At 47.5% G+C, this 22,834-nt stretch overlaps 1 long non-coding RNA gene across 2 annotated transcripts in view; it reads right to left on the bottom strand.

Moving 5' to 3' along the window:
- LOC130367656 (uncharacterized) overlaps window positions 1-22,834 on the bottom strand; it is a 29,844-nt gene that overhangs the window by 4,042 nt on the left and 2,968 nt on the right. The window contains exon 2 of one of the 2 annotated variants that reach the window (XR_008892138.1): window positions 20,236-20,335. This is a non-coding gene — a long non-coding RNA (uncharacterized LOC130367656). The remainder of the gene's footprint in view (window positions 1-20,235; window positions 20,336-22,834) is intronic. The other variant, XR_008892139.1, reaches the window with a different exon arrangement.

Genomic DNA, 22,834 nt, shown 5'->3' with positions numbered 1-22,834 from the left:
TGAGACTTAAAGGGCCAGTGCACCAATGATTGGTGCCTGGCCCAATTAGCTTAATTGGCTTCCACCTGCTCCCTGGCTATATCTGATCTCCTCCCTTGCACTCCCTGGCCGGATCTTGTTGCCTTGTGCCAGTGAAAGCGTTTAGTGTTGTCCAAAGCCTGTGTTACCTGAACTTCTGCTATCCATCCTGACTACGAACCTTGCCGCCTGCCCCCGACCTTCTGCTACGTCTGACCTTGCCTCTGCCTAGTCCTTCTGTCCCACGCCTTCTCAGCAGTCAGCGAGGTTGAGCCGTTGCTAGTGGATACGACCTGGTTGCTACTGCCGCAGCAAGACCATCCCGCTTTGCGGCGGGCTCTGGTGAAAACCAGTAGCCTCTTAGAACCGGTCCACTAGCACGGTCCACGCCAATCCCTCACTGACACAGCGGATCCACAACCCGTAAGCCGAATCGTGACACAACCGTAGTGCCACAGGATAACTTTGACTCATATGAAAGAACTTCTGTAACCATAGAGGAAATTAGTTATCAGTGGGCATAGGGAAATCCTCCCCAGGAAGAACTACTTCTGTTTTTGTAAGTTTTTTTTCTTCTTTGTTTTAGTTTTCCATGACTACCAAGATAAGACTCCATAAAACTAAACTAAAGGGAATTTCCATCATAAACCAGAATTATCCATTGTAGTCTTTCATAGCGTCTCAGATTGCTGCCAAAACGGCATCTCAATGGCTTTGAGTAGATCTTGTCTCACCACCGTCATTGAGATGAACGCTATAGACTGGTCTTCAAAGACAGGAGTCAATGCACCTGTACAGTAAGCAGTAATGCTCTACCCTCCGGCCAAAAGGAGGTAAACAGCCATGCTGAGCATCGGGGATCGGACTCTCTACACCTGGCCATTGAATCCAAATTGTATAAATGCCCTATTCTCAGCAAGTTAGACCCAAACTATTTTGAAGGTTCACTCACCTCTATTCATAAACAACAAAACTTTTGTATTTTAAAAAATAATTCTACATCAGGGAAAAGTACTATAGTGACTATAACAAATGAATGAAACCTCTCATTCAAACTACATACCTTCCATATGTTACCTGAGTGGATCCTTAGGGCCACCTAACAGCCACTACTATAATTGGCATCTAGTACAGATTTTCTACTGGGGCACAGGAGCCTAATGTAACACCCCCTCACCCAAAGGCCTAAATGTGCTGTAACTGGATCCACTCCTATTAGACAAGCAATTATTTGTTGATTCATTTTTTGATTAATTTGCAGTCATTCAGATTTCCTGAAAACCTTGTAAATGGATTTAATAATCTCTACCCATGATAATAACAATAATTAGAGATGAGTGAACTTTTAAAAAATTTGAGTCGGCTGATTCGCCAAATTTTTCGAAAAAATTTGTTTCAATCCGAATTTATTTGCAATGAATCTATATTAAAAACGGCAGTTTGTAGCCTACAGACAGCCTCAATAAGGGTATAGAACACTTTGCTGTGTTCTAACACGCATATGGAGTGTGCTGGGGTAGTGAAATAATACTGTTATTCAGAATAACATGCAGATTACCGGCATCGCTTTTAGAATCACTGCCGCAGAGTGGCACAAAGCCTGGAGGTGGCATCAGTATGAGGAGACCATATAGTGGCTGAATGATACAGCGTGGAGGTGTTGGCAGCATGAGGACACCATATAGTGGCTGAATGACACAGCGTGGAGGTGTTGGCAGCATAAGGAGACCATATAGTGGCTGAATCACACAGCTTGGATGAGGCTGAAGAAAGAGGAGACCATATAGTGGCTGAATGACACAGCGTGGAGGTGTTGGCAGCATGAGGACACCATATAGTGGCTGAATGACACAGCGTGGAGGTGTTGGCAGCATGAGGAGACCATATAGTGGCTGAATGACACAGCTTGGATGAGGCTGAAGCATGAGGAGACCATATAGTGGCTGAATGACACAGCATGGAGGTATTGGCAGCATGAGGAGACCATATAGTGGCTGAATGGCACAGTGTGGAGGTGTTGGCAGCATGAGTAGACACTAGGCCTTCACACTCCCTAAGATTAAAAGATGAATTCAAAAATGTAAACCAAAGATTTTGGATAGCTGGTGCTACCTACCATAACAACATTTTTATTCCCAGACCCAGGCACAGCAGCGGCATCAGTAAACCATATATTGCCTGAATGACACAGCCTGGAGTTGGCAGAAGCATGAGTACACACCAGGACTTCACAATCCCCAAGAAAAAAACACAAGAATTTTTGAAATTTAAAATGAAGATTTTGGATAGCTGGTGCTACCTACCATAACAACATTTTTATTCCCAGACCCAGGCCCAGCAGCGGCATCAGTAAACCATATATTGCCTGAATGACCCAGCCTGGAGTTGGCTGAAGCATGAGTACACACCAGGGCCTCATAATCCCCAAGAAAAACCACAAGAATTTTTTTAATTTAAAATGAAGATTTTGGATAGCTGGCGCTACCTACCATAACAAAATTTTCAGTTCCAGACCCAGGCCCAGCAGAAGTATCAGTAAACCATATATTGCCTGAATGACACAGCCTGAGTTGGCTGAAGCATGAGGAGACCATTGAAATGTATGATTTTTTTATTTGAAATTTAAATCAATGATTTTGAAATTGAACTTTTAACTCCCAAGTTTTAGTGTCCCGGACCCCGGCGTGTGGGTACAAAGGACCTAATCTAACAAGCCCCCACAGGGCTCATGTGGCCGTGAGATGTAGGCGCAATGTCTCCATTGCCCTGACTGGCCATTGTTTCCAACACTTTTCGCCAAGGCAAACCATGTGAAGAACAGCGTGACACTGCCGTGCCCTGCACACATGGTATGCTGAAGGGACACTGAGACTTGTCCGGGCAGTGGAGGCTGAGGACACAATGGAGGATGTGGAGGCAGAGTCGCACACTGTCACAGGACCAACGGGCTGACAGAGTGGAGCAGGAAGCAGCATGAGTACACAAGAGGGGTTCACAACCCCTAAAATTAAAAGGTGAACGTTGAAATCTCTATTGAAGATGCTACCATCCAAAAAATTTAAGGCCCAAGCCCAGAAGCATCAGTAAGCCAAGTAGTTCCTGAAAGACACAGTCAGGAAAAGGCATCAGCAGTACACAAGAAGATTTCATAACACCTAAGATTGAATGATCAATGTTGAAATCTTAATTAAGCATGTATGTAATCTAGTGCAAAACATCCAAATTCAAGGCCCAAGCCCATAAGCATCAATAAGCCAAGTAATTCTTGAAAGACACAGGAGCAGTCAGGAGCAGTCATCAGCAGTACCCAAGAGGGTTTCATAACTCCTTTACATTGCAAGATCAATGTTGAAATTTCAATTAAGCATGTATTTAGCTACTGCTAAACATCCAAAAATTTGAGGGCCAAGGCCAGAAGCAGCATTAAGTAAATTAGTTCCTGAAACAAACAGTCAGAAAAAGGCATCTGCAGTACTCTGGGGGATTTAATTAGCAATAAGATTGAAATATCAATGTTGAAATTTCTATTAAGCACTCATGTTAGGTAGTGCTAACATCCAAACATATTAGGCACAGGCCCAGCTGCATCCCAAAACAATCTAGTTGATGAAAGACACAGCCTGGATCTGGCAGGAGGATGGGTACATAAGAGGGCTTTAATTTAAAAATATCAAGTTTAAGTGTCCCAGGACCCAGCATGTGGCTATGAAGGACCAAATCGAACAAGGAGCCACATGTCACATGGTGGTACAATGACAGAGCCTGGAGGTGGCATCAGTATGAGGAGACTATATGGTGTCTGAAAGGCACAGCCTGGAGGTAGCAGAAGCAATGTGAAGCCAATATGGATCACACAAATAGGAAATTGGTCCCTCCAAAGAAGCAACATGTAATTGAGGATTTGAATTATTTAACTCAAGATCACCTGATAGCAGATTCGAGACTATATGGTGTCTGAATGCCACATCCTTGAGGTGGCTGAAGCAATGGGAAGCCACTATGGATCACACAAATAGGAAATTGGTCTATCCCAACAAGCAACATGTAACTCATTCGATGATTTGAATTCTTTAACTCAAAATAACCTGATAGCAGATTCTATCTCAGAAATTCAGACAGACACTCCAATTTTAATACAAAGTAACAATGATAACCTTGAGACACTCTGATTAAAAGTGGATAACAGTGTTTAGTCACATGACACAGCAGTCAGCTGTAGCCCAGTCCCATCAAATAAAGCCTTGCACAAAATTGATATTCACACAATAAAGAATAGACTGAATAAAAAAAAGGGTAACTTCAGTGTTTATTAAAAGGTGTACTAAAAGAATTCAATAGTTCTCTCAGTCAGAAGAAAATATTAAAGTTGTTTTAGCTATGTTGTCTGATGAAATACCTTTATGTAAGAACAAGCGCATATACAAAATACACCGAGCTATACTGCATTTAAGAAAGGCACATAAGACAGTTAAAAAATCTCTACAGCTTGTGGCAAAATCTGGAAAGAGCAAAAATATGGCCAAATCCTGCAGTGTACAGGAATACCTTACTGTTAATGGCAAAGAGGTAAATCCTAAACAGGTTGAAAGTATAAGCAGTCAGATTTAACAGACAGAAGATTCCTTTAAAATTTTGAAAGTTGTCGAGGTACAGAAGTGCCCAACCACAGACAGAAAATGTCTAACAGAATCACTCAAGTGATGGTTAATGGAGCGAATGTGTAAGATTCCCAGCAGGCCAAAGTAAATGGCAATTCAGGTACAAAAATTTCACTTTTGACTCTTTACAAACTTACCATGTCCTACCCAGCTATTCCTGATGACAGTTCTAGCATTACCAGTATTACTGTATCAGAAAAAGAAAATGCTATCCCAGTAGTTCCTTCTGTGAAATCACCTTATGATGGCAAGGTGTTTGTTGCAAAACAAGTTATGAAGACTCTATAATGCAGGACGGTGGACCAAAAAAGACATTCTTCTCTAAAGTAATGTTTTCTGAAATAAAGAAGCAGAGTTCATCCCTCACTGTATTATTTTTTAAATAAAAAAAAATCACACACAACAAGCGTTCCATGGTGTAATGGTTAGTACTCTGGAAATTCCAAGTTTATTTTTGAGAAAATTTTTATACATTTTGAAAAAAAACTGTACCCAAGAGGGTTGGGGTTATTAAACCCTCTTGGGTACTGTTTTTTTCAAAATGTATTACATTGCACCATAAATTTTGAAATTCAAATTAAGCATGTGTGTATCCATTCCAAAAATCCAAAAATTAAAGGCCCAAGCCCAGAAGCATCATGAAGGCAAGTAGTTCCTGAAAGACACAGGAGCAGGCATTCGCAGTACCCAAGAGGGTTTCATAATCCCTTACATTGAAAGATCAATGTTGAAATTTGCATTAAGCATGTATTTAGCTACTGCTAAACATCCAAAAATTAAAGGCCCAAGGCCAGAAGCGTCAGTGAGGCAAGTAGTTCCTGAAAGACACAGGATCAGTCAGGAGCAGGCATTTGCAGTACCCAAGAGGGTTTCATAACCCCTTACATTGAAAGATCAATGTTGAAATTTGAATTAAGCATGTATTTAGCTACTGCTAAACATCCAAAAATGAAAGGCCCAAGGCCAGAAGTATCAGTGAGGCAAATAGTTCCTGAAAGGCAAAGGATGAGTCAGGAGCAGGCATTCGCAGTACCCAAGAGGATTTCATAACCCTAATTCATAACCCAAGAGGGTTTCATAATCATAATTGTGAAGTGTTGGTGTAGCAGCATGGTCAATCTACTCTGAGGCATCTGGCATTGGTGGGTGGAAATCCTGGCTGATCCATGCCTGATTCATCTTGACAAACGTCAGTCTGTCCACATTTTTAGTGGACAGGCGAGTTCACCTTGGAGTGACTATGGCCCCGCCGCACTAAACACCCACTCTGATGGCACACTACTGGCCGGGGAGGACAGCTTTTCCAGGGCAAACTCTGCTAGTTGCGGCCATAAATCAAGTTTGGCTGCCCAGAAGTCCAGCGGATCTTCAAGGTTTGTTGGCATCGCCATGTCAAGGTATGCCACCACCTGCGGGTGAAGAAAGCTACTCATCAGCGACTGTAGACTGTTGATAATGGAGCTGGTACTGCTCCTGCCACCCCTCCCCAGCAGCCATGGCACTGGAAGGTGAGCGCAGTGGGCCCCCCGAGTCAGACGTGCGAGTGGAGGGACCATGTCGCCGATAGGCATCGGCCAACTGACTACGTTGGATCTCTCTGTAGTAGGTCAGTTTATCCTCCCTCTCAGTGGGTGTAAAAAAGGCCCCCATTCTGTGACGGTAGCGAGGGTCCAATAAGGTGGAGAGCCAGAAGTCATCCCGCTGACGAATTCTGACAATTCGGGGGTCACTACGCAAGCAACTGAGCATGCATCGTGCCATTTGCGCCAGTGACTCGGAGGGACTCCCTGCCTCCATCTCCACTGCACACTGCCACGGTGTGTCTGGGTCCTCTGTCTCACCTTCCTCATAATAACCCTCTAGCTCCTCCAGCTGATCATGCTCCTCCTCTCCTGTCCGATGACTAGAAACACCGCCCATCTCATCAAACCTAAACTGTGCTCCACTGTGCCCCTCATCCTCCTCCTTCAGTTCAGCCCCCACAGGGCTCATGCAGCCGTGAGATGTAGGCGCAACGTCTCCATTGCCGTGACCAGCCAATGTTTCAATCATTTGTTGTAGACAATGTAGGAGTGGAATTACGTTGTTCATCCTGTAATCTAGACGATTTACAAATAATGTGGCTTCCTCAAAGGGCCTCAGCAAACGGCAGGTGTCACGTATGAGCTGCCACTGGTTCACATTGAAGTTACACAGGGGAGTACCCCTATCTGCTTGGATCATCAACAAAGAAATGGCTTTTCTTTGTTCGTATAGTCTGTACAACATATGGAGGGTGGAATTCCAATGCATGGCAACGTCACAAATATGACTATGTTGTGGGATACCGTTCTGATGCTGCAGCTCAAGGAGGGTGTGCTTTGCAGTGTACAGTTACCTTCCCATTGTTAGGATGTCTTGCAAATGGGGTGAAGACTTCAGGAAGTGCTTGACAACCAGATTCAACACGTGTGCCATGCAGGGCGCATGTTTCACACTTCCTTGTCGCAGCGCGGACACAATGTTCTTCCCGTTGTCGGTCACCATGGTTCCCATTTCCAGATTTTGTGGAGAAAGCCATACTCCAATTTCTTGACAAATGAATTTTAGCAGTTCCTCCCCTGTGTGACTCCGTTCATCAAGGCAAACCATGTGAAGAACAGCGTGACACCGCCATGCCCTACACACAGGGTACAATGAAGGGCCACTGAGATTAGTACATGCAGTGGAGGCTGAGGAAGCGGAGTCCAAACTGTCACAGGACCAACTGCCTGAGAGCGAGAGCGTGGAGGAGGAAGCGGTGTGACCTGTCCAAGTTGCTGTTGTGGCTGTGCAGGAACCACATTTACCCAGTGGGCCGTAAAAGACATGTATTGTCCCTGCCCGTAGTTACAGCTCCACACGTCGGCGCTGCCGTGCACTTTTGAACACACCGACAGGCTCAAGGACTGGCACACCTTCTTTTGTACAAAATTATGCAGATCTGGTACTGCGTTCTTCGCAAAGAAATGACGGCTTGGGACTCTCCACCTTGGCTTGGCACAAGCCATCAATTCTCTGAAAGGTGCAGAGTCCACCACTTGAAATGGGAGGGACTGCAACACCAGCAACTTGGAAAGGAGAACATTCAGCTTCTGCGCCATTGGATGAGTGGGTGCATACTGTTGTCTCTTGGACATGGCTTCGCCTATGGATTGTTGGCGGAATGGCTGACTAAAAGTAGGAGGAGCAGAAGCATCTGGAGTGACAGAAGGAGGGTATGACACACAGCTCCCTTTGCCTGAGGTGGTGGACCCTTGGCTGGGTAAAAGAGGGAGTGGCGTGCCCTGGGTGATGTGGCAGGCTGGACTACCACATCTGAGCCACGGTTGTACCAGGCCGCTTTATGGTGGCGCATCATATGTTGACGCAGGGCCGTGGTGCCAACATTGCTACTCTGTCCACGCTTCACCTTCTGCTGACATATCTTGCATGTGGCCAGGTTAACATCCTTGGATGCTTGATGAAAAACTGCCAGACCACCGAGTATCTAATTTTACCACCAACACTGCGCAATAATTGACTGCTACTGTCGCAGTTTCCAGGAACCCCTGTTCCACTACCACCCGGGAAGGTAGGCTGCGGCGAAGCAGGTGGCCTACCCCGGGCACGTTTGGCTCCTGAATTTCCACTTCTGCCACTATGCTGACTGCCAACCATACTACCACCTTGCTGGCTCATCTGCTGCCTCACGGGTAACCTGCAACCCTCTTATGCTGATGATGATGAAGCCCCCTCTGCACCCGGCTCCCAAGTGCGATTGGCTTCATCATCATCGAGTTCTGTCTGCACGTCACTGATGTCCTCCTCAAGTTCCTCAACAGTGTATGATTCAGGACCCTGAATGCTGGAAACACCACCTCCCACATCACCCTCCTCATCAATAATTGCCCGCCAAGCGTAGGAAGTGGCAGATTTCTCCTCCACTTCTTGGCTAGGCAGTAGCTGCTGACTGTCATCTAATACTGCGTAAGATACTTCTTTAGGGGAGAGAACAGCATAGGACAGAGGCAATGGAAGGACAGGGACTGCTCCCGGGCCATGCCAACTGAGGGTTGTGTCTGAGGAACACACCGACTGATGACTGGGGGTATCAGATGTTACTTGTGATGAAGTGGATAACTGCATCAATCAATCGACAACGACAGATGGGTTGTCGGTAGGGACATGACTGGTAGCTGATACCGGGAGCTCAGGCCTCTCACTGCGACTCCTACTGCCACTCGCCCCTAGTCTGCTGCGACCTCTGCCTGAAGGATTTAGGCCTCTGCCACTCCTCTATGCATGTACACTACTTAGATGTACGTATGCGGTATGCACTTAGGATGGCAGAAAAATGCGCTACAATGAGCCTAAAAACTCTGTAAGTTTTGTAAACCACCAGCCGGTGAGTACTATTGTTTGGACTTTCACAGTATGTAGGCCCTTGATAGATTAACAGGTACAAAATGGTACACTACTTAGATTTAGGTATGTGGTATGCATTTATGAGGGCAGAATAATGCGCTACAATGAGCCTAAAAACTCTGTAATTTTTGTAAAACACCAGCCGGGGATTACTTTTGGTTGTCCTTTCACAGTATGTAGGCTCTTGACAGATTAGCAGGTACAAAATAGTACACCACTTAGATGTACGTATGCGGTATGCACTTAGGAGGGCAGAAAAATGCACTACAAAGCTCTGTATTTTTGTAAAACACCAGCCGGTGAGTACTCTTGCTTAGACTTTCACAGTATGTAGGCCCTTGACAGATTAACAGGTACAATATGGTACACTACTTAGATGTAGGTGTTACGCCGAGCGCTCCGGGTCCCTGCTCCTCCCCGAAGCGCTCGCGGCGTTCCTCTCTCTGCAGCGCCCCGGTCAGACCCGCTGACCGTGAGCGCTGCACTGACACTGCCGGCGGGGATGCGATTCGCATAGCGGGACACGCCCGCTCGCGAATCGCATCCCAAGTCACTCACCTGTCCCGGCCCCCGGCTGTCATGTCCTGGCGCGCGCGGCTCCGCTCTCTAGGGCGCGCGCGTGCCAGCTCTCTAAGATTTAAAGGGCCAGTGCACAAATGATTGGTGCCTGGCCCAATCAGCCTAATTAGCTTCCACCTGCTCCCTGGCTATATTACCTCACTTCCCCTGCACTTCCCTGCCGGATCTTGTTGCCTTGTGCCAGGGAAAGCGTTTCCTTGTGTGTTCCTAGCCTGTGTTCCAGACCTCCTGCTGTTGCCCCTGACTACGATCCTTGCTGCCTGCCCTGACCTTCTGCTACGTCCGACCTTGCTCTTGTCTACTCCCTTGTACCGCGCTTATCTCAGCAGTCAGAGAGGTTGAGCCGTTGCTAGTGGATACGACCTGGTTGCTACCGCCACTGCAAGACCATCCCGCTTTGCGGTGGGCTCTGGTGAAAACCAGTAGCAACTTAGAACCGGTCCACCTACACGGTCCACGCCAATCCCTCTCTGGCACAGAGGATCCACCTCTAGCCAGCCAAATCGTGACAGTAGATACGGCCATGGATCCCGCTGACCTACCCACGGTGGTCGCCCAGCAATCGCAGCAAATTGCCCAACAAGGAGAGCAGCTGTTGCAGTTGACCGCCACGTTACAGCAACTTCTGCCACTGCTACAGCAGCAACCATCTCCTCCGCCAGCTCCTGCACCTCCTCCGCAGCGACTGGCCGCTCCTAGCCTACACTTGTCCCTGCCGGACAAATTTGATGGGGACTCTAGACTCTGCCGTGGCTTCTTGTCTCAATGTTCCCTACATATGGAGATGTTGTCGGACCAATTTCCTACAGAACGGTCTAAGGTGGCGTTCGTAGTGAGTCTTCTTTCTGGAAAGGCCTTGTCTTGGGCCACACCGCTCTGGGACCGCAATGATCCTGCCACAGCCACAGTCCAGTCCTTCTTCGCTGAAGTCCGTAGTGTCTTCGAAGATCCAGCCCGAGCTTCTTTTGCCGAGACTGCCATGCTGAACCTGGTCCAGGGTAGTTCTCCAGTAGGCGAGTACGCCATCCAATTTCGTACTCTCGCTTCCGAATTATCTTGGAATAACGAGGCTCTCTACGCGACCTTTAAAAAAGGCCTATCCAGTAACATCAAGGCCCGCTCGCAAATCGCATCCCAAGTCACTCACCTGTCCCGGCCCCCGGCTGTCATGTCCTGGCACGCGCGGCTCCGCTCCCTAGGGCGTGCACGCGCCAGCTCTCTAAGATTTAAAGGGCCAGTGCACCAATGATTGGTGCCTGGCCCAATCAGCCTAATTAGCTTCCACCTGCTCCCTGGCTATATTACCTCACTTCCCCTGCACTTCCCTGCCGGATCTTGTTGCCTTGTGCCAGTGAAAGCGTTTAGTGTTGTCCAAAGCCTGTGTTCCAGATCTTCTGCTATCCACATTGACTACGAACCTTGCCGCCTGCCCCGACCTTCTGCTACGTCTGACCTTGCCTCTGTCTAGTCCTTCTGTCCCACGCCTTCTCAGCAGTCAGCGAGGTTGAGCCGTTGCCGGTGGATACGACCTGGTTGCTACCGCCGCAGCAAGACCATCCCTCTTTGCGGCGGGCTCTGGTGAAAACCAGTAGCAACTTAGAACCGGTCCACCGACACGGTCCACGCCAATCCCTCGCTGACACAGAGGATCCACATCCAGCCTGCCGAATCGTGACAGTAGGTATGGTGTATGCACGTATGAGGGCAAAAAAATGCGCTACTGTACACTTGGAAAACGTATTTTCATAAAACAACAGCCAGTGATTAGTTTTCCCTGTCCTTTCACTGTATGTAGGCTTGTTACAGATTAACAGGTTAAAAAAAAGTGCACTACTTAGATGTAGGTATGTGGTTTGCATGTGTGAGGGCAAAAAAAAATGCGCTACAGTACACTTGGAAAACTAATTTCATGAAACAGCCAGTGATTAGTTTTCCCTGGCCTTTCACTGTATGTAGGCTAGTTACAGATTAACAGGTAAAAAAAAAAGTGCACTACTTAGATGTAGGCATGTGGTAGGCACGTATGAGGGGAAAAAAATGCGCTACAGTACACTTGGAAAATTTATTTTTGTAAAACACCAGCCAGTGATTACTTTTGCATGGACTTTCCCAGTATCTAGACTTCTTACAGATTTACAGATACAAAATAGTAGACTGCTTTGATGTAGGTATGTGGTATGCACGTATGAGGGCAGAAAAATGCACTACCGTCCGCTAAAAAAAACTTATTTTTGCACAGCAGCAGGACACAACAGTGCACCACAAAAAAATATATATTTGCATTCTGTCAATTGCTGGTTATTATACCATCTACAGACTAGGATAGGCAGATGATTTCTTGTGGAAAAAATACACAGAATCGCGCTGAAAAATCGTTCCTGCCTCCTGTGATAAGGTTAATGAAGTTCAGGCAGCTTGCTGATATCTATGAGGCAACGAAAAGCTATCTGCCCCTCTCTGATAAAATGCTGATTAAAGTGACTGGGAGGTTTATGGCGTAAAAATCCTTCTCAGTGGCAACAAGCACTGCTCTGCTCTCTGTCCACAATGCTGATGTGACTAGCAGTTGGAAGTGGAACGCTGAGGTATGATCAATTCAGCGCGTCTGTGTAACACACAGAGAGACACAGTCCGTCCTATCCTTCTGCAGTGTATATGGCATGATATGAGCAGCCGCAAAATGGCTGCCGATTATATAGGGCTGTGACATCACAGGGGTCAATGAATGCTGATAGGCTGCATCTCACATGTGATTCAGGGTCATCCCGACTACCTCCCTTCTGTCTTTGCCTTCCCACCTTCCCAGCATCCCCTGCCCCATGTACTGACATGTGGATCCGCCATTTTAGGTGTCCTGGAGCCTGGAATGCTGTAAAATGGAGTTATCTGAAGCGATTGTTGCGAATAGAATAAATCCTGAAATTTGTAACGAATTCGGGTTCGTCTGCTTCGATTCACTCATCTCTAATAATATTAATATTAATAATGATATTGAAGATGAATGGACTGTACAGTCAATTACAGTCAATGTACTATGGAAACTAGTTACAGCTCCACACGTCGGCGCTGCCGTGCATTTTTGAACACACCGACAGGCTCAAGGACTGGCACACCTTCTTTTGTACAAAATTATGCAGATCTGGTACTGCGTTCTTCGCAAAGAAATGACGGCTTGGGACTCTTCACCTCGGCTCGGCACAAGCCATCAATTCTCTGAAAGGTGCAGAGTCCACCACTTGAAATGGGAGGGACTGCAACACCAGCAACTTGGAAAGGAGAACATTCAGCTTCTGCGCCATTGGATGAGTGGGTGCATACTGTTGTCTCTTGGACATGGCTTCGCCTATGGATTGTTGGCGGAATGGCTGACTAAAAGTAGGAGGAGCAGAAGCATCTGGAGTGACAGAAGGAGGGTATGACACACAGCTCCCTTCGCCTGAGGTGGTGGACCCTTGGCTGGGTAAAAGAGGGAGTGGCGTGCCCTGGGTGATGCGGCAGGCTGGACCACCACATCTGAGCCACGTTTGTACCAGGACGCTTTATGGTGGCGCATCATATGTTGACGCAGGGCCGTGGTGCCAACATTGCTACTCTGTCCACGCTTCACCTTCTGCTGACATATCTTGCATGTGGCCAGGTTAACATCCTCGGATGCTTGATGAAAAACTGCCAGACCACCGAGTATCTAATTTTACCACCAACACTGCGCAATAATTGACTGCTACTGTTGCAGTTTCCAGGAACCCCTGTTCCACTACCACCCGGGAAGGTAGGCTGCGGCGAAGCAGGTGGCTTACCCCGGGCACGTTTGGCTCCTGAATTTCCACTTCTGCCACTATGCTGACTGCCAACCATGCTACCACCTTGCTGGCTCATCCGCTGCCTCACGGGCAACCTGCAACCCTCTTCTGCTGATGATGATGAAGCCCCCTCTGCACCCGGCTCCCAAGTGCGATTGGCTTCATCATCATCGATTTCTGTCTGCACGTCACTGATTTCCTCCTCAGGTTCCTCAACAGTGTATGATTCAGGACCCTGAATGCTGGAAACACCACCTCCCACATCACCCTCCTCATCAATAATTGCCCGCCAAGCGTAGGAAGTGGCAGATTTCTCCTCCACTTCTTGGCTGGGCAGTAGCTGCTGACTGTCATCTAATACTGCGTAAGATACTTCTTTAGGGGAGAGAACAGCATAGGACAGAGGCAATGGAAGGACAGGAACTGCTCCCGGGCCATGCCAACTGAGGGTTGTGTCTGAGGAACACACCGACTGATGACTGGGGGTATCAGATGTTACTGTCACGATTCGGCTGGCTGGAGGTGGATCCTCTGTGCCAGAGAGGGATTGGCGTGGACCGTGTCGGTGGACCGGTTCTAAGTTGCTGCTGGTATTCACCAGAGCCCGCCGCAAAGCGGGATGGTCTTGCAGCGGCGGTAGCAACCAGGTCGTATCCACCGGCAACGGCTCAACCTCTCTGACTGCTGAGATAGGCGCGGTACAAGGGAGTAGACAAGAGCAAGGTCAGACGTAGCAGAAGGTCGGGACAGGCGGCAAGGTTCGTAGTCAAGGTGGGATAGCAGGAGGTCTGGAACACAGTATTGGTAACACAGTAAAGCTTTCACAAGGCACAAGGCAACAAGATCCGGCAAAGGAGTGCAGGGGAAGTGAGCATAAGTAGGGCAAGGAACAGGTCCAGCTAATCAGGGTGATTGGGCCAGGCACCATCATTGGTGCACTGGCCCTTTAAATCTCAGAGCGCTGGCGCGCGCGCGCCCTAGAGAGCGGAGCCGCGCGCGCCAGAGCATGAAAGCCGGGGACCGGGACAGGTAAGTGACCTGGGGTGCGATTCGCGGGCGGGCGCGACCCGCTATGCGAATCGCATCCCCGCCGGCCATGTTAGTGCAGCGCTCCCGGTCAGCGGGTCTGACCGGGGCGCTGCAGGGAGAGAAACGCCGCGAGCGCTTCGGGGAGGAGCAGAGACCCGGAGCGCTCGGCGTAACAGTACCCCCCCCCTTAGGTCTCCCCCTCTTTTTGTCGGGATGTTGCTCCACAGAGGACGAGGACATCGGGAGTGATTGTAGAGTCTCCTTCTGGGGGACAGTGAAGTCCTGGGTTTTAACAAGAATGGCAGACCGGTCAGAAGGAGTGGGAATGGGGAGGGGGGGCAGAGGGTGAGGCTTGGCACGGGGTAGAGTGTCACCAGGATGGGGACTATGAGGGGGTACGGCACAGTCCTGACAGGCCTTGGGGAGACCAGGCACAGGAGGAGACACTGAGGACCGACAGACGGGGCTGGGAGCAGACGTGAGGCACTCTTTGCGGCAAGCAGGACCCCAATTCTTGATCTCCCCGGTGGTCCAGTCAAGGGTGGGAGAATGGTGCTGGAGCCATGGCAAACCGAGGAGGACTTCAGAGGTACAGCCGGGCAAAACCAAAAATTCAATTTCCTCGAGATGTGGTCCAATGTTCATAAGCAGGGGCACTGTGCGATAACGCACAGTGCAGTGCAGCTTGACTCCGTCGACCGAAGAAATATAGAGCGGCTTGATGAGACGGGTCACCGGGATGCAGTACGTATCAAGCAAAGACGCCAGAATAAAATTTCCAGAAGAACCAGAGTCCAAGACGGCCACAGCAGAGAAAGAGGAGTTGGCAGAAGGAGAAATCCGTACGGGCACAGAGAGACATGGAGAAGCAGACTCCGTACCCAGAGACGCCAGGCCCACATGAGCAGGTTGCGTGCGTGCATTTTCCAGACGTGGAGGACGAATAGGGCAATTCACCAAGAAATGTTCGGTACTAGCGCAGTACAGACATAGATTTTTATCCCTACGGCGAGACCTCTCTTCAATAGTCAGGCGAGACCGATCTACTTGCATAGGCTCCTCGGCGGGAGGCACAGGGGTAGATTGCAAGGGATTCCGAGAGAGAGGTGCCCAGGGATTAAGGTCTTTTTCCTGGCGGAGTTCCTGGTGTCTTTCCGAAAAACGCATGTCAATGCGGGTGGCCAAATGGATAAGTTCATGCAGGTTGGCAGGAATCTCTCGTGCGGCCAGCACATCTTTGATGTTACTGGATAGGCCTTTTTTAAAGGTCGCGCAGAGAGCCTCGTTGTTCCAAGATAATTCGGAAGCGAGAGTACGAAATCGGATGGCGTACTCGCCTACTGAAGAATTACCCTGGACCAGGTTCAGCAGGGCAGTCTCGGCAGAAGAAGCTCGGGCTGGTTCCTCGAAGACACTGCGAACCTCAGAGAAGAAGGAGTGTACAGAGGCGGTGACAGGGTCATCGCAGTCCCAGAGCGGTGTGGCCCAAGACAAAGCCTTCCCAGACAGGAGACTGACCACGAAAGCCACCTTCGACCGTTCTGTAGGAAATTGGTCCGACAAAATCTCCAAATGAAGGGAACATTGTGACAGAAAACCACGGCAGAGTCTAGAGTCCCCATCAAATTTGTCCGGCAGGGACAAGCGGAGGTTAGGAGCGGCCACTCGCAGCGGAGGAGGTGCAGGAGCTGGTGGAGGAGATGGTAGCTGCTGTTGCAGATGCTGTAGCTGCGACTGAAGTTTCTGTACCATGGTGGACACTTCCGACAGCTGGTGACTTAGATGGGCGATCTGTCGGGATTGCTGGGCGACCACCGTGGTGAGGTCAGAGACAGCTGGCAGAAGAACCTCAGCGGGATCCATGGCCGGATCTACTGTCACGATTCGGCTGGCTGGAGGTGGATCCTCTGTGCCAGAGAGGGATTGGCGTGGACCGTGTCGGTGGACCGGTTCTAAGTTGCTGCTGGTATTCACCAGAGCCCGCCGCAAAGCGGGATGGTCTTGCAGCGGCGGTAGCAACCAGGTCGTATCCACCGGCAACGGCTCAACCTCTCTGACTGCTGAGATAGGCGCGGTACAAGGGAGTAGACAAGAGCAAGGTCAGATGTAGCAGAAGGTCGGGACAGGCGGCAAGGTTCGTAGTCAAGGTGGGATAGCAGGAGGTCTGGAACACAGTATTGGTAACACAGTAAAGCTTTCACAAGGCACAAGGCAACAAGATCCGGCAAGGGAGTGCAGGGGAAGTGAGCATAAGTAGGGCAAGGAACAGGTGCAGCTAATCAGGGTGATTGGGCCAGGCACCATCATTGGTGCACTGGCCCTTTAAATCTCAGAGCGCTGGTGCGCGCACGCCCTAGAGAGTGGAGCCGCGCGCGCCAGAGCATGACAGCCGGGGACCGGGACAGGTAAGTGACCTGGGGTGCGATTCGCGGGCGGGCGCGATCCGCTATGCGAATCGCATCCCCGCCGGCCATGTTAGTGCAGCGCTCCCGGTCAGCGGGTCTGACCGGGGCGCTGCAGGGAGAGAAACGCCGCAAGCGCTTCGGGGAGGAGCAGAGACCCAGAGCGCTCGGCGTAACAGTTACTTGTGATGAAGTGGATAACTGCGTCAATCAATCGACAACGACAGATGGGTTGTCGGTAGGGACATGACTGGTAGCTGATACCGGGAGCTCAGGCCTCTCACTGCGACTCCTACTGCCACTCGCCCCTAGTCTGCTGCGACCTCTGCTGAAGGATTTAGGCCTCTGCCACTCCTCTGTGCATGTACACTACTTAGATGTACGTATGCGGTATGCACTTAGGATGGCAGAAAAATGCGCTACAATGAGCCTAAAAACTCTGTAAGTTTTGTAAACCACCAGCCGGTGAGTACTATTGTTTGGACTTTCACAGTATGTAGGCCCTTGTTAGATTAACAGGTACAAAATGGTACACTACTTAGATTTAGGTATGTGGTATGCATTTATGAGGGCAGAATAATGCGCTACAATGAGCCTAAAAACTCTGTAATTTTTGTAAAACACCAGCCGGGGATTACTTTTGGCTGTCCTTTCACAGTATGTAGGCTCTTGACAGATTAACAGGTACAAAATAGTACACCACTTAGATGTACGTATGCGGTATGCACTTAGGAGGGCAGAAAAATGCACTACAATACTCATTAAAAGCTCTGTATTTTTGTAAAACACCAGCCGGTGGGTACTCTTGCTTAGACTTTCACAGTATGTAGGCCCTTGACAGATTAACAGGTACAATATGGTACACTACTTAGATGTAGGTATGGTGTATGCACGTATGAGGGCAAAAAAATGCGCTACTGTACACTTGGAATACGTATTTTCATGAAACAGCCAGTGATTCGTTTTCCCTGGCCTTTCACTGTATGTAGGCTAGTTACAGATTAACAGGTAAAAAAAAAGTGCACTACTTAGATGTAGGCATGTGGTAGGCACGTATGAGGGAAAATAAATGCGCTACAGTACACTTGGAAAATGTATTTTTGTAAAACACCAGCCAGTGATTACTTTTGCATGGACTTTCCCAGTATCTAGACTTCTTACAGATTTACAGATACAAAATAGTAGACTGCTTAGATGTAGGTATGTGGTATGCACGTATGAGGGCAGAAAAATGCACTACCGTCCGCTAAAAAAACTTATTTTTGCACAGCAGCAGGACACAACAGTGCAGCACCACAAAAATAATTTGCACTCTGTCACACAGTATTAAGAAGATGGTGTGAATTGCTGGTTATTATACCATCTATAGACTAGGATAAGCAGATGATTTCTTGTGGAAAAAATACACAGAATTGCACTGAAAAATCGTTCCTGCCTCCTGTGATAAGGTTGATGAAGTTCAGGCAGCTTGTTGATATGTATGAGGCAACGAAAAGCTATCTGCCCCTCTCTGATAAAATGCTGAATAAAGTGACTGGGAGGTTTATGGCGTAAAAATCCTTCTCAGTGGCAACAAGCACTGCTCTCTGTCCACAATGCTGATGTGACTAGCAGTTGGAAGCGGAACGCTGCGGTATGATCAATTCAGCGCGTCTGTGTAACACAAAGAGAGACGCAGTCCGTCCTATCCTTCTGCAGTGTGTATGGCATGATATGAGCAGCCGCAAAATGGCTGCCGATTATATAGGGCTGTGACATCACAGGGGTCAATGAATGCTGATAGGCTCCATCTCACATGTGATTCAGGGTCATCCTGCCTACCTCCCTTCCCTCTTTGCCTTCCCACCTTCCCAGCATCCCCTGCCCCATGTACTGACATGTGGATCCGCCATTTTAGGTGTCCTGGAGCCTGGAACGCTGTAAAATGGAGTTATCTGAAGCGATTCGTGCGATAGAATTGCTGCGATATTCGCATTTGTTGCGAATAGAATAAATCCTGAAATTTGTAACGAATTCGGGTTTGTCTGCTTTGATTCGCTCATCTCTAATAATATTAATATTAATAACGATATTGAAGATGAATGGACTGTACAGTCAATTACAGTCAATGTACTATGGAATCTGATATCGGGTCAAATGACACATTGGAAAGAGAAAGGGCAATTAAAATGGGACCCACGTCACTCTCTGGGCTCCCACGCCCAGAAGTCAAATAACCATAAAGATTATCTCTGTAGCGTAAAGTCTAAATTAGGAAACCAACTAGGTAAACTCATCTTTACACAGATTCACCTTTTCATATCTCAGAATATAAATACTAAGATTTATTTCAGCTTATTTTTAGACTTCTGTATATGATATGTGAGAGGTCATCTTTAATACCTATAGGTTGGGCACCGCAGATGTTCATAAACCTGAATGTAAACCAGTCGTCCTGCAGTAAAATCTGTTATCTAGCAGAAGCAACACAATAAAATACAAGTGGAGACGCCATGATATTTGTATGCTACTGATTTCTGGTACAGGCTGTTTCCTGTAGAAAGCAGTCAAAATGGCTTGTTGCACAGTCTCTAAAGACGTATGGAGAAGGTCACACATTTGTTATCCTCTTTATCTGGCCATCTTTCCACTTTGTAGGCCTCAGTGGGGCCTTGTATTACTTGTAATACATTAAAGGGGTACTCAGCCCCTAAACATCTTATCCCCATCCAAAGCATAGGGGATAAGATGTTTGATCGCGGGGGTTCGGCCACTGGGAGTAAACTCCGCTCCGTGCTGGATGACCACAGCCGTCATGCCCTCTACATTCATGTCTATGGGAGGAGGCATGACGGCTATGTACTAGTAATCACGCCCCATACCATAGACATGAATAGAGCGTGGTGTAGCGTGACGTCAAGAACACGGAAGCTCAAAGTCTCTGTGTTCAAAACTCCTCGGTGCCGGCTCAGAGAAATTGTGGGGGTCCCAGCAGCGGCCAGACCCCCTACAATCAGACATCTTATTACCTATCCTTTGGATAGGGGATAAGATGCCTAGTATCCCTTTAAGTAAATGCCAGCCAAGGATGCTTAGTTTGGCAGGACTTGACAGTCATCTAATGTGTATGGGGGCCACCGAACAGCAAATGTCGGGGAGAAAAGGATCAGGCAGTTGGATGTTATCTGCCTGATCCATTTGTTTTGATGGGAGATAAGCTGCCACCAGAGAATATGTGGTGTGTGGTACAATGTATGTACGAAGAAAAAAAGGAACAAAATATGTGTAGACATGTGCCATTATCCTGAGCTGAATGGGGGAGTGAATCGGTAGTTATGTGCTCACATTTGGTGTTGCGCTGCGTAATTCAGTAGGGAGCTGCCAGCATCGATCTCGTCTCCTCGGTCGAAGGAGCAGTGGTTGAAATGCAGAAATTGGTGATCTACTAGAGATAGAAGCAAAAAGTGATGCAGGGATGAATAATATTAACCAGAGTGGACAGAAAATAATAAAGCAAACAGCTTTTATTGTCAAATATAACATACGCATGGACTACGCGTTTTCAGGGGATAGCACACCTCTTCGTCAGGTCCTAGGGACCTGAAGAAAAGGGGTGCTATCCCCTTGAAACCCGTCTAGGTTTACACTAGGTATTCATTTTAGTAAATCTGCCCTACTGTATATTGTGGAGAGACCTTTGACTGCCAGCAAACATATCCCAAATTTACAACCAAAAAGCCATAAAAACCTAAATGAATATAGCCTAATGGTAGCATCCTCCTATGGTGGCGATAGAACCTAACTGTAATTTATTGAAACCATGAACATAATGTTTTTTAGCTTCTGTCAAACAATTGCACATAGTTCTAGTTATGACAAGTTATGACCCTACTTCTCCAGTTAGTCTCTGTCATTTACAAGGCTAAAGATAAGAAAGGAGGCAGATAAGACCTGAGCTGACAACAGTGCAGACAGTAAGTTACTATGGGACAGTCACTTATGTGATGTTTTTCCTTGAGGAGAGCGTCATAGAGACGTGCGAGACTAATAGGCCATCCAAGCCCCACTGGGAATTCTGGGAAGGATTTGCACAGCTGATCTTGTACACCACCCATGTGGATTCATGAGGTGCCGACGGGGAAATGAGGGAGCCAACTTCTTCTGTCACCCTGCTAGATGCTGCGGTTGCAGCATGTAAAGGGTTAATTGCCAGGATCATGAGGGAGCACTGTGGACCAGTCAGCTCCCACACAGCTCCTAAGCCCATGTCATCCTGTGGATGCACCGGTACGCCCGATTCTTCAAAATGGCCCACTAAATTGTATGTCCATTTGTGGGAAGGGGTTAAAGCATTACTGTCACTTAAAGGGGTACTCCACTGCCCCAGCATTCGGAACATTTAGTTCCGAATGCCAGGTCCGGGCTGCAGGGGTCGTGTCGTCACGACCACACCTATCATTACATCACACCACGCCCCCTCAATGCAAGTATTGGGAGGGGGCGTGGTGGCCACTATGCCCCCTCCCATAGACTTGCATTAAGTAGGGTGGCGTCATGAGGGGCGTGGCCATGACATCACGACCCATGCAGCCTGCTCCCAGCATTCGGAACTAAATGTTCCGGATGCCCGGGCAGTGCAGTGCCCCTTTAATATGTCACAAAGACATGTCAAAAGTTTTGATCGGTTAGGGTCTTGGTGCTGAGAGAGATAAAGTTGGAAGAAGTACGTGGGTATCTTCTTAGACTTATAATGGAGCCCATATCCGGGGACAATTCTGATCGAATGGGGATCTGGGGAGATTTAGCAATCGTAAGCCAATCAAAACTTTTAATATGTGCGTGTAGCCAAGCCACCTTTACTAAATCTCCAAGCTATTTGTGCTAAACACCAACCTGCTTTTGGCTTATCTTCAAGCCTGAAAGGTAAATCATTGACTACATATACACAATTTCTTCATCTGACCAGAACATTATATTTCACTCCACCCTCAAATGTCTTACTAGTGGTCAAGGTCTCTTCCCAGCCAAGCCAGCACACCTAGCTCTATACTGATGAAGGGCAATAATCCCCAAAACAGCACTGTCTGCAGATTGGTATTCTTGACATACATTCCCAGTCAGTTTCTAAGACTTCTCGTTGGAGTGAAACACTTATAATAAGGGAAAGCTACTTGAAAAGGTGGTGTGAGAACTGTTTTACATATCCTTTCTAGAAAGACTCTTTTGCAAATGGGTATAGCTTCCCTAGCTTCACTCCGACAGACTTACTATGGAGATACAGCATGGAGAGAACATGTTCATTAACCCCCTAAGGACTCAACCCATTTTGGCCTTAAGGACTTTTTCCTCCTTCTAAAAATCATAACTTTTTTATATTTCCATCCACAGACTAGTATGGAGCTTGTTTTTTGAGCGACCAGTTGTCCTTTGTAATGACATCACTAATTTTACCATAAAATGTATGGCGCAAAAAAAAAAAAAAATACTATTTGTGTGGGGAAATTGAAAAGAAAACTGAAATTTAGCAAATTTTGGAAGGGTTCGTTTTCTCGCTGTACAATTTACGGTAAAAATAACATGTGTTCTTTATTTTGTGGGTCAATACGATTAAAATGATACCCATGATAACATACTTTTCTATTATTATTGCGCTTTAAAAAAAATAGCAAACTTTTTAACAAAATTTGTAAGTTTAAAATCCCTCTATTTTGCTGACCTATAACTTTTTCATTTTTCCGTATAAGCGGCGGTATGAGGGCTAATTTTTCGTGCCGTGAACTGTACTTTTTATTGATACCACATTTATTAATAAATGTTTTTATAAATTTTTTTTTTACAACAAAATGTTACAAAAGCAGCAGTTGTGGACTTTTTCTTTTTTTTTTACGTTCACACCGTTCACCATACGGGATCATTAACATTATATTTTATTATTTCGGATATT

This window comes from Hyla sarda, chromosome 4, assembly GCF_029499605.1.
Source record: "Hyla sarda isolate aHylSar1 chromosome 4, aHylSar1.hap1, whole genome shotgun sequence".
Classification (NCBI taxonomy): Eukaryota; Metazoa; Chordata; class Amphibia; order Anura; family Hylidae; genus Hyla; species Hyla sarda.
Note: the sequence above shows the minus strand (reverse complement) of the source record. Positions and strands in the feature narration are given on the sequence as shown.